At 33.1% G+C, this 12,129-nt stretch overlaps 1 protein-coding gene across 1 annotated transcript in view; it reads left to right on the forward strand.

Annotated features, from left to right (window-relative positions):
* The first annotated feature begins 8,832 nt into the window (after window positions 1–8,832).
* Window positions 8,833–12,129, forward strand: part of LOC129951310 (serine-rich adhesin for platelets) — a 194,464-nt gene continuing 191,167 nt past the window's right edge. The window contains exon 1 of the mRNA XM_056063403.1: window positions 8,833–9,392. The gene's annotated coding sequence lies outside the window, so the exon portion shown is untranslated. The remainder of the gene's footprint in view (window positions 9,393–12,129) is intronic.

The raw sequence follows: 12,129 nt of genomic DNA on the forward strand, positions 1-12,129 counted from the left end.
ATGATGGTTGGTGCGTTGGACTGTCATGCAAGGGGTCTTGGGTTCGAACCCTGTCTGTGCCACCTTAATTTAAAAAAATAATTTTTGTGGGTACTGCCTCTTGCGAGGAATTGACAAATCCTTCAAGAGTAATTCTTGTCATGAAAAAGTGCTTTCTCAGATTAGATGTTCGGATTCGGCCTAAAATTGTAGGTCCCTTCCATTCTTGACAACAGTAATCGCACGCAGGAATGGTTAAGAGTTGTAAGTCACTAGACTCTGGTTTCCAACATACTATTGTGCCACTCAATTTATTTATTTTTATTTAAGGGAAGTAATGCAGCTCTCCATTTCTCTAAAGCATAAACCGTAAAATAATGGTACAAAAGGGTGAGACATGAAGCCTTACTACGATATTCAAGCGACGCGACTTAAATGATTCAATGATGGTATTACCCTTAATCTAATACTTCCCAAGAGACTTAAGTTAGTTGCAGAAGCACCAGCTCGGAGAACGTTTATAAGTCTTGTTGATAACAGCAAAGATCAGAGACAGGGAAAAACTTCTTCCATCACCTCAGAAAAGCGAAACATCATGAGGCATTTTCGGTGATATAATGTGATATGATCTCGTTTAAACGATGCAAGACAGCCAAATGCTCCTGTTTTGAAGCATTAAATTCAACACGATTTTATATAACCCAGTTGGAAAACGCTGTCTGAGGTCGGAATTTAATTAACTTATCAAGTTTTGGCGTTGAAAGAGTGTCGGAAAGAAAACAAAACCCAACACACCAGAATTTATTATTTCATCCAATACTACTTCTTGTACTGAACGAGGATTGGCTCTTTTTAGTGATGGGCTCGACAAGTGCTGTTTTCCATCTACTCGATACGAGACTTGAGGAGTAAGATAGATGAAAAAGCTTACGCAGTGATTTTGAAAGGTTGAAATCCAAATTTTCGAAAATCCAGAACCATGCATAATGTGTTAGCAAAATGTTCCGAAATGTATTTACTTTTTGGGCATTGAAAAGGGGAAACAACATTAAGAAAGTATATACTCAAAGACTGAAACAAATTAATCTCCTCTAAGTACACATGTTTCAAAATAATGTCGGATTTATAAGTTCCCTGATACAAATTAAGAAGATAAAAGATCTTTAAATAAAATGTTTCATTTTGAAAACTCTCTTCATGTGGGTAAGGAACCTAAATCTTGGACTGCACTGGTGACGAATCTCAAGGTTTGTGGAATTCTCGTCGAATAAAGGGTCGACCAGAAACGTCGGGCTTATTATACAATTTTTTTAGAACGATAGAATAATGCCCAAAACCTCCCACAATTTAGTGTTTGTTGTGTTGATAGCATTAATCTCGCTTTCGGAGCTTTTATATAAAAATAAGTTTATTTTATATGTAAAGACGCTGGAGGGATAATAATTTCAGTATTGTGACCTCGGGGCATTCTCCTTTCTATTTAGCTAACATTTTCTCTTAGTATCTGGGTAAATATGCGTCCTAAACCCCTCAATACTTTGAACTTGACTATCCCTTGTTCTAGGGACATTTATTAAAAAAAAAATATAAACAAAATCTGATTCGGGCTTTTAGTTTAGCTAAAACAAAATTATTAAGTTTTTCAAAAACAGCAATCATTTAATTATGGCAATTATGTGTTAAACAATACATAGATCATAAAGTATTTGCAATTTCAAATGCGGTTCGGGCTTTTAGTTTGGCGAAAACGAAAAAAAAAGAAAGATATCTCAAGGAATTTAATGATTAGCAATTTTTCAAATGCGATTTAGGCTTTTAGTTTAGCTAAAACAAAATTGTAATAGAATTATTATTCTAGTATATATTAATGTACATGTTTCTATATGAAACTGCATCTAATAAAAACTGAATGAGTAGACGCCATCCGTTATCTCCATTCAGAACACCTAGACATTCTTCAAGTGACAGAAAACTCTTGTTAAAATAAAGCCGACGAATTTCCTGCAAGATTGGGCACAATGCAACAAAGTGGAAAATGTTTTCAACTTGATTAAGGTTGCACAAAGTGCAGTTTGGGTTGTTACCAGTTCTGTGCGGTCTGTGATTAAGCTCTAACATCTCCGTGCGTGCTTTAAATATGATGCTCATTTCCATTACAGTAAATTTATCACTAAAGTAATTAGACGACCCCAGTCTAAGGTTAAGTTTACTGTAAATTGATCTCGACACAGACTCCCTCGCCCTATCTAGATAGCTTTGGAATGAGTGATCATCAATGGTAGATATGCAGTCGTAGAAAGCACTTCTCCACGTATCTAAACTATCAACAGATAGAGACAGAGGAAAGTTGTGTGCCGAGGCCAAATCATACCAGTCTTTAAATGGAGTATACCGGCATCTAAAACACACTGATAGGACCCTCTTTTGCAAATTGTTGGCCGGCCTTTGCATTACCCTCAATATATAATCAGCGTTTGCTTTTAAATTCATAATAAATATTGGAGCAAGTCCCGATTCGATATGTATAGCATAATTGGGTGTGTTAGTTGGGAGTCTAAAAATACGCTTGAAAAAATATCTTTGGACAGATTCGATATCTTCTAATTGCTTGTACCCATAGATTTGGTTGCCATAACACAAACAGCTTTTGATAGTTGCTTCAAACACTTTGATCTTAGACGTAGGATCAACAAGTTTGTTATTAAAAAAGTTTGACCACATACAATTTATTGCAGTTTTTGCAACTCTCACCTTATCTTTTATGTGAACACCAAAATTCAGGTTATGAGTTAATGTGTAGCCTAAATATTTAAATTCTTTCACCACTTCTAAGTTGGAACCATTGAGGGTCCAGTTGCGGTCGGTTCTAATGCTACGATGTTGGGACCTAAAGACCATTATCTTCGACTTTGAGGTGTTTATTTGGAGATCCCATTGATCACAAAATTGTTTTAATTTGTTTATTTGAAGCTGAAGTGTGGCTGCATTATCAGTTAAGATCACCAAGTCATCGGCGTAGAGCAAAACTTTAATAGACAAATCACCAAAAGTAACACCACCAGGGATATAGTCTTCAATATCATTTATAAATAGTGAAAAAATAAGCGGGCTTAAAACGCAGCCTTGGGGCACACCTGTATTACAACTAAACGGTTTCGATTTGCTACTACCGTTTGAAACTACAGCTGTCATATTTGAGAGCAGCTGCTCATAGATTCGGATAAATTTTGTCGATAGCCCGATAGCTGCAAGTTTAAATAGTAGAGATTTTCTGTTAATGGTGTCAAATGCTGATTTAAAGTCAACGAAAAAAGAGTAAAGATTTATTTTTTTCTCTAAGTAACGCCTAGCAACACAACAACAAAAAAGATATTTTAAAGAATTTTTCGTCTTATGAGAGTACGTTTGATCGTCATTAAATGACGTACAAATTAAGACCATATTTACTTACATATGTATTTCATTGTCCATACAAGTAATCAAACCTTTGAAATATCGATATTTGCCTGGTGTCCGAAACTCATTTCATCAATTGTCAAAGTCTAGATAGTGTAATAGAAAACTATTCATGTTACTACGCTCCACATCCAGCTGACAAGGCAAGAGGTGGATCGGCAATTCTTATAAAAGAAAGCTTAAAATATTATGAAGTAACCAAGTTTACTAATGAAAATATGCAAATAACAACAATTTTAAGAAAGCAGCTACATACTGTCCACCAAGGCGCTCCCCGACTGAAGATGACTATACAGATCCATTCAATCTTCTTGGGCATAACTTTCTTGTTGGTGGAGACTTGAATGCGAAACACACCCATTGGGGTTCAAGACTTATATCAACAAAAGGCAAAAGACTTTTCCAAGAAGGCCGTAAATACAATTGCGAATTCTATTCCTCCAGGTCGTCAACTTACCGGCCTTCCGATACTAACAAAATAATAGACGTTATTGACTTTTTCGTAGCTAAAGAAATCAAACGAAATCATATTAGTGTCGAAGGTAATTATGACCTATCATCAGATCATACTCCAGTGATTCTATCACTAAGTGAATAGGAAGTTCTAGAAAAATGTAAATAAGAAAACAAACTGGGAATATAAATTTAAGATCTCCCATGGATACAATCGAGCAAATTGACCATGAAGTGGAACAATTTATTGCTGATGTGCAACAGGTCGCTGAAGAAAGTACTCCAACATTTTCTAATAGAAGACAAAATGAAATAAAATTGATAACAGCGAAAAGAAGAGCTCGAAGAAAATGGCAAAATACTAGATTTCCAGATGATAAAACAACGTTTAATCGTATAAGCAACAGTCTTAAAAAACAAATCCTTAGGAATTTAACGACTGATGCTTCAACCGATTTTCGCTATGGAAAGCAGACAAGTGCCTGAAAAGACCGCAGTTACAAAACTCGCCCTTGAAATCTCAAGATGGGAAATGCATCGGTAACCCAAAAGAAAAAGCTAACCTTTTCGCTGAACATCTTGCGAATGTTTTTAAGCCTTACTCACCAAACGCGGCTGAAAATCGCTTACAGTTTGTTGATAAGATAAATGAAAGTGAAATACCAGTTGTAAGACTTAAAGAAATAAAAAGTATGTGTTTACATCAACTATCAAATAAAAAATCACCAGGTTACGATCTAATTAATCCTAAGGTTATGAAAGAAATGCCATTGAAAGCCTTCATAAAACTCCAATACAAAATAAATGCATGCCTTAAGCACTGGTATGTCCCACACGATTGGAAAATTGCTGAAGTAATTGTCATACCAAATAAAGGTTAACCACTAACAGAAGTGACGGCTTACAGACCAATATCGCTTATACCAATTATGGCAAAAGTTTTTGAAAAACTGGTTCCGAAGAGACTTAGCAAAATCATAGAAGAAAGAAGGTTAATCCCAAACCATCAGTTTGGCTTTAGAAATAAACATTCCACGATAGACCAAGTTCATAGAATATCGGATGTAATAGAAAAACAAGTATGTTCAGCTATTTTCTTAGATGTTGCTCAAGCTTTTGACAATGTTTGGCATGAGGGACTTGAGTACAAACTGCAAAGGGATCTTCCCAGGCAGTACTTTGAAATATTAAAATCGTACATCTTAGACCGATTGTTTAGAGTAAGGTACGATCAAGAATACTCGGAATTGAAGAAAATAGAAGTCAGTATACCACAAGGAAGTGTCTTAGGTCCTACCCTGTATTTACTATACACAAGGGATATTCCAGTTGGTAATCACACCATATTGGCTACTTTTGCAGATGATACCACAATTTGGGTACGCGCCAAATGTGTCTCTAGGCAACAGTAAAACTACAAAATGCCGTCGACACAGTGAGACCTTGGACCGAAAAATGGCGTATCAAACTAAATGAAACAAAGTCTTCACATATAAACTTTACAAATAAAAAGATAAACAATATTCCAATAATCATTAATATCTTGGAATGACTTTGAATGCAAAGCTAAAGAGGAAAGAGCACATCAAAAAGAAAAGAGAAGAACTAAACTTAAAATATAACAAAATGTACTGGTTACTTGGTAACAACTCTGATTTATCAATCCAAAAAAAAATGCTGTATAATCAAGTACTAAAGCTTGTTTGGACCTATGGAATCCAATTTGGGGCTGTACAAAGAAAACTAATACCGAAATCATCCAAAAATTCCAAAACGAAGTCATTTGTGGAATAGTTAATGCACCTTGGTACATAAGAAATACCGATCTACAACGTGACTTAAAAATAGAAATGGTTACAGAAGTTGTTAAAAAATACGCTGTATCGCACAACCAGAGATTGCAAAGTCATACTAATTCTGAAATGGAGTCGGTCTTGAATATAAGAAACCATGTTCGGAGATTAAGAAGAACCAAGCCTCATGAGCTTATGGTCTAAAAAAAAACAAGGGAAAGTATTACAAGTTTAAACTACAACAAAGTGATTGTACAAAGTTAAGAAAGAAAAATCCGAATTCGATCCTTCAAGATTGGTCTTGATGAAGAGGTGGTTTTAGTGGTTAAGAGACCCACACTTCTTGGTGTCGAATACTGCCAAGTGTCTTTTGAAGATTTCCTCCTGTCAAAAAAAAAAAATAACGTACAAATTAAGACCATATTTACTTAGTAATCAAACCTTTGAATTACGATAACGAGGAGAACATAAAGAAACTTCAAAGTGAAAACACATTTTTGAAGTTCCTCAACACAAATCTAAGCATTATTTTGAATTTATAGACAATGAAATCTACGTTCATTCAAAAATCCAATTTTATACCAAATATAATAGCTTTGTGTTTTGAAAACAGATTCATGTAAATATATTACAAACATTCCTAGAACCTCAAAGTAATTTTCACTTTGAGAACAATATTGCCCACATCAACATAAACTCAATTCATTTTAAATCCTAAGCAACATACTTAAAATCCTTGTATAAGTAACGAATGCAAAAAATGTTAAATAAATCGATTTATTAAACAACATAATGTTAGCTTCATCTTATCATAGATACTTAAATACTATAAAAGTTAGAATTTCAAGTGAGTATGTAGGTTCGTCTATACGACTCTAAACGTCTGTGTATGTATGTATTTGTAAATTATTATCTTATAGTTTACAACGGCACGCACATTTCCTTCTAAATATTTAGGTCAGGACTCAATATTTTAGAGATACACAAAGATACCTAATACTGGTTCACTATAAAACACATTAGTCACAGATGCTGCTTTTGACCTAGCAACCTTCTCTCTTATCGATTTAATAGCAAATCCTATTACAATCAAAACTATAACCCCTGCCATGTATTTGTTATGTACATTTATAATGGAGAAGAGATTGTCTTCTTGTTTGAACACATTTGACCATCATTTACCCTAAAACAATGCCCTTTCTATATGCATCATTAGCATCACTTCCATCACATTAATAGACGGAATCGTATTTAAAATTCCTCAAGTGTATCCGTTTATCTTGTAGCAGATTTTCAGGCAAATAAACCTTTCAGTAGCAATAACTAGGACTAAAAGAACAGAAAGGATAGTAACACACCACCAAACAATACCTAACTGTATATGTAAAAGAGTATTTACATCTAAACACTTCGACTTCATTCATACTACCCATAAACAAATTTCTGATGTACCTACATAAATTGACTTTGGTTGCTGGCGTGAATCTTTTGTCAGAAAAAGGGACACTTAAAAGGAAGTATAAGGAAGTTTGGGGTTTTTAAGTGAGTACAATGTTAACCATTTTATATGTATGAAGGTTGTATGTACTATGATTGTACTCTATACACCCGCATATAGAATTTTCCACTTAATAATTTAAAAGTTGTATGCTCTTAGTTTGAAAACAAAGTTGGCTTTTTGGGTTTTTTTTGTATTTGTTGTGAAAAATAAAAGAGATGGCTGAGGGTAGGAAGTAAATTTTCTAAAGGAAATTTTAATGGAGCTTTGGAATGTGTTCTGCAAAACAATTGTCAAGGACTTTGTTTTGGATATAAATTCGAGAGTAAAATGGAATATAATAAATTCAAATGCGGAATAAACATTTTACCATCAGTGCAACCGAAATTATTTCCAACTAAAATATTACCACTTTTTTAAAAAGTTATTTCAATTTGATAAATGTTTTGGCCCTTTTGCAAAAAGTTTGGAATTTCAAAAAGAAAACAAGAAATAAATAGATACCTAAACAAAACCCGAGAGAATTGTTTTACTCATATAAAAGAATAATTTTATTTTGTGTAACGAGTGTCAGTACTTTTGGTCTGGAGTTGGGGAGTTTGTATTCCAGTGTGACATAAGTTGGATTTGAAACATTAAAAGGCATCCATGGCTTTATAGTTGGGGCACCAAAGCGTTTTCGTTTTTTTTCGCACTTTCGTGGCTACATGTCATCGTATTGCGAGTAATTCTTGGATTTTCAAAGCTTTTAATAAAGTCCTTAGTATGATAGCTCTGCTTAGCCTCGAAATTGAAAATGGGCTTTATAACATGGAGAATACGAAGTTTCTGTTGATTTACCGTGTTTTTTTTGTGTTAACTGAATTTTGAAAGGTCTTAGACCTAAGTCAAATATGGATTAATTTTGTTTGTGAAATGTCTATTGGAAAACAAGGAATCAAAAACCTAATACAACTATGTGACTGAAAAATTCTTTAGTTTTGAGAGGTGACTGTAAAATATTGAAATTTTTTGCCGTTTACTTTAACAATTTCATTGCATTTTTGAAGTGCGTATCTTTTCAATTATAGAGAAAACATTAAATTTAATTGTTAAATTTGGAACAATGAAAGCCTCAAAAATGACTCCTTCTCAAAAAGCGGGATTAATAAAATTGAAACTTCTTATTGGAAAACCCAACATAATTTAAAGCTAATAGTATCCTAGTCTAAACAAACCCAATGCCAATCCTTAACATTAAGTCAACGCAGTTCCCACAAATTTAATGCTTCATCATTCAGCTGAATATACAGAAATAATCAACTTCAAAATATAACAACATATCCAACCCCTCATCTTCTACGAGCCTAGTATTTCCCCATAGAACTTTCGTTCAAATTTTCATCTGCAAAATCTTCAACATTTCCACCCCTTATATCCTTGCCATGAAGATACATGCTTCCGCAGCATCTCATGATGCTGAAACTTGAAAGCTCTTTTTTCCTATAATTCCATATTTCACAACAATCCATCCTCTTCACACCATTCATCCCCTAAATATTCCATCATGCCCTCACGTGAGTCCAAATCGATACAAAAAGCCAAATAAGAAAAGCTTTATTCTCCATTATTATGAAAGGACGAAGGACGATGAGCAACTTCTGTAAACTGATTCTGATTCCATCACACAGCATCCGACAAACGATGAGTCAGTTCTCGTGGAATTTCTGAACGCGACAGTAAAATAACGGTCTCGTGAAAAAAATTTGGATTTTCGATTTCTTTGAAAAAAAAGAGTGAAAATAAAAATAAAGTGTTAGAAAAAAGAAATAAAATAATTACCACACACGGGCTTTGCCCATATTCTATGAATAGTTTTGAAATTAAAAAAAATATACATAATATTAGTGAATTAATTGTTGAAATAAAAAAAAAAAATATTTATAATATTGTCGTTTTGAAATTAGTGAATAAAAATAAAAAATATTTCAAAGAAAAACAAAAATTTAAGGATATTTCTGCAACGCACAAAAATAAAAATCAATACTTTTCCAAAACAAAAAAGAAAATATTAAAGTAAAAAAAAGGAACAAAAATAAATTTATTGGGATAATTTTTCGCCTGAACGCATAATAAATAAGGATTACCGCACGTTTCGCAAACAACATAAACCGCTGAACACAAACGGCATTGCTCTGCTGCTTGCTGCTGCCGTTCTTGTGTCACGTTTGAATGTAAGTTTGTAAGTTTGCATCCCTTAGATTTTTGGTAGAAGTTTATGAAGGTTAGGAAGAGGAGGGGGGTGTTGGATGACAGCTATTTAAGATTCCAATGGTATATTGCATAGGTACCGTTTGAATTTCTAAGTTTAAGCTAAAATAAACAAGAATTTTATTGCCTTTCCTGGCTGGTTCCTAGGCTGGTTTATTGGCTTTTTGATGGTGACTCGATGGATTAAGGGATTGTTTTTATTTTGTTTCGTTCCATTTTATTCACAAACACAACTCGATAATATATCATTTCAGATAATTATTGCATAATTTTATGGCACAATTAATGTGACAAAAATAATTCATATTTCTGACAGTCTTCGTATCGCAGCAGGTCAGATTTATGTTTGATTTGTGAAATTTATTTGATTTATTTGTGAATGGCGCATTGTGAAACAAGTTAATGGGCTAAAATTTCTATTTTTTTCTTTTTAATTATAATTTTTGTTTGCGTTTGTATTTGTATCCCACTTCTGAGCCTATGGTGTATAATTCAGAAAGAGATTAAAAAAGTACGCCATAAAAAACAAAGGGAATTGTAAAAGAGAAAAGAACCCTTAATGATGTTTGAAGATAATGAAAAAAGCTTTAATATGGGCATCCTTAGAGAGATTAAAAACTGTATGATGATAACACAAGCACAACAAATACACAGGATTGCCCTAAGATAATGAAGTTTAAAAATTATGAAGAAGCTTTTCTTTTAAGATAGTGATGTTGATGTGGTTAAAAGTAAGTTCAACGGTTTCTTAAGAGGCTAAGGCGACACACTCGCCCTTCTTCTTCTTACTGAGTTCCTTCCGACGTAGTCGTCGTCTTCGTTGTCGTTGTCGTCGTCGTTGTCGTCATCGTCCTTCCTTTTGAGTGAAGGTATACCTAAGTATATAAAAATAAATACAACACATGGCTGGCGTAGGACTCCTGCTACAACTGAACTAAGACTAAGTCTGAGACAGAGACATGATAGAGGAAGGGTGTATTTTGTATTAAGATGCTTCACAGAATTTAACGCTATGTGTATAGTTTAGAGTGTATATATTTTTGTGTGTTTTTATGTAGCACAGATGCTCTTGCTTTCAATTGTGTGTGCAAAATTGAAGGAGATTTGGATTAAGGATTCTATGAGTGCTTTATTTTTTTATTTTACTTGTTTCATTTAAAGAAGAACATTTTATTTTTTTTTTCAATTCGATTAGATGTGAATTGATAACAATCAAGCGCGAAAAAAGTATATTTTTCTTGTTTTGAATAAGAAATACTGACAGTAAAAATCCTAAGACTTTCGAATGGAAATGAATGGCAAGGGAATATTTTCAATCAGGTTTGAACTTTTTTTTTCTTGGAATCTTTTTGTTGATATATATAATAAAGAAAAATAGGAAGAAAAAGGAATGAATTCACGGTGAAGAACATGAAGATCTTAAATTTAATTAAAAGATATCGTTTTGGGTGCAAAAGTCGTATTTTTGTTTACGTTGGGATTATTTCTTATTTAAGAAAAAAATCAAGGTAATTCACGCCACAATTCAAACAGAAACTTATTTTTTTTAAATAGGATAAAATTGAATATTTGGAAGTGAGGGAGATTTCTCCCTTTTGGAAAAGAGGCCTAGCTATTCTGAAATTGTTTTTATGGTTTAAAAAAGTTTACTTCAGTTGTATTTGATTGGAAGAAAAACAAACTTAGAGAATGTGAGTGAAATAAAGCTGTTAGGTTTGATGTTGGAATAGTAAGAATTCTGGGAATAATCTTCCTTTCGGACATTTTTAAAAAAGTTGTCAAAGTGCTTTAACTAAAAAACATTTTAAACCATTTTGAACTTTGCTTAAATACTCCCAAAAGGTGGTTTAGAAACGAATTTTTAACAACAATTTTAATTATAAAAAAATTCGTTCGCCCTTACGTTCTTACATTTTTCTACCTTTAGTAATATTCATTAAAATTGTTGAAAAAAAAGGGAAAAAGTTGAAAAATTATTGCAGAAATGAAACTAGAATTTTGAAATTGACATATGTTTGCTGTGAACAACTATCATCGCGTTCATTTTTATGAATCTCTTGTCAAAATACATTTTTCATAAGTAGCATCATTTATGCATATTTGTGTTTCATTGTTTATTGTTGAGTTTTATTGTTGGATTTATCACAAAATGTAGTATCAAATCATGTGCAAACTCAAGAAAAATCAAGAGATTTTAAAAGAATTTTGTTAAACAAAGAAAAGTTTCCGAGATTTTAATACATGTTGATTTCTAAATCAAAATTTTTGAAATAATCCACACGAATATTAAAAGTGCGAAAGACTCCTTTCTGTTAATCAATCACGCCTAAACTACTGAACCAATTTGCATGAAATTTGGCATGGAGATATTTTAATACCCGAGAAAGGACATAGGCTACTTTTTACCCCGGGAAAATGACGCATTCCCATGGGAAAATTCAGGTGAGCCGATCGCTTTTATGCCTAAAATACTGAACTGATTTAAATGAAATTTGGTAAGGAGATAGTTTGAAATTTAAGAAAGGACATGAGTTACTTTTGACCTCATGAAAACAACGCATTCCCATGGTAAAAATTACTTTCCGGGAAATCTGATCGCTTTCACTTCTAAATTACCAAAGATTTGAATAATATTTGGAAAAAATTGGTATTACGAGAAAACAACGCATTTCCAACCCTTATGAAATGAGTTGTCGAACA

This window comes from Eupeodes corollae, chromosome 3 (assembly GCF_945859685.1).
Source record: "Eupeodes corollae chromosome 3, idEupCoro1.1, whole genome shotgun sequence".
Classification (NCBI taxonomy): Eukaryota; Metazoa; Arthropoda; class Insecta; order Diptera; family Syrphidae; genus Eupeodes; species Eupeodes corollae.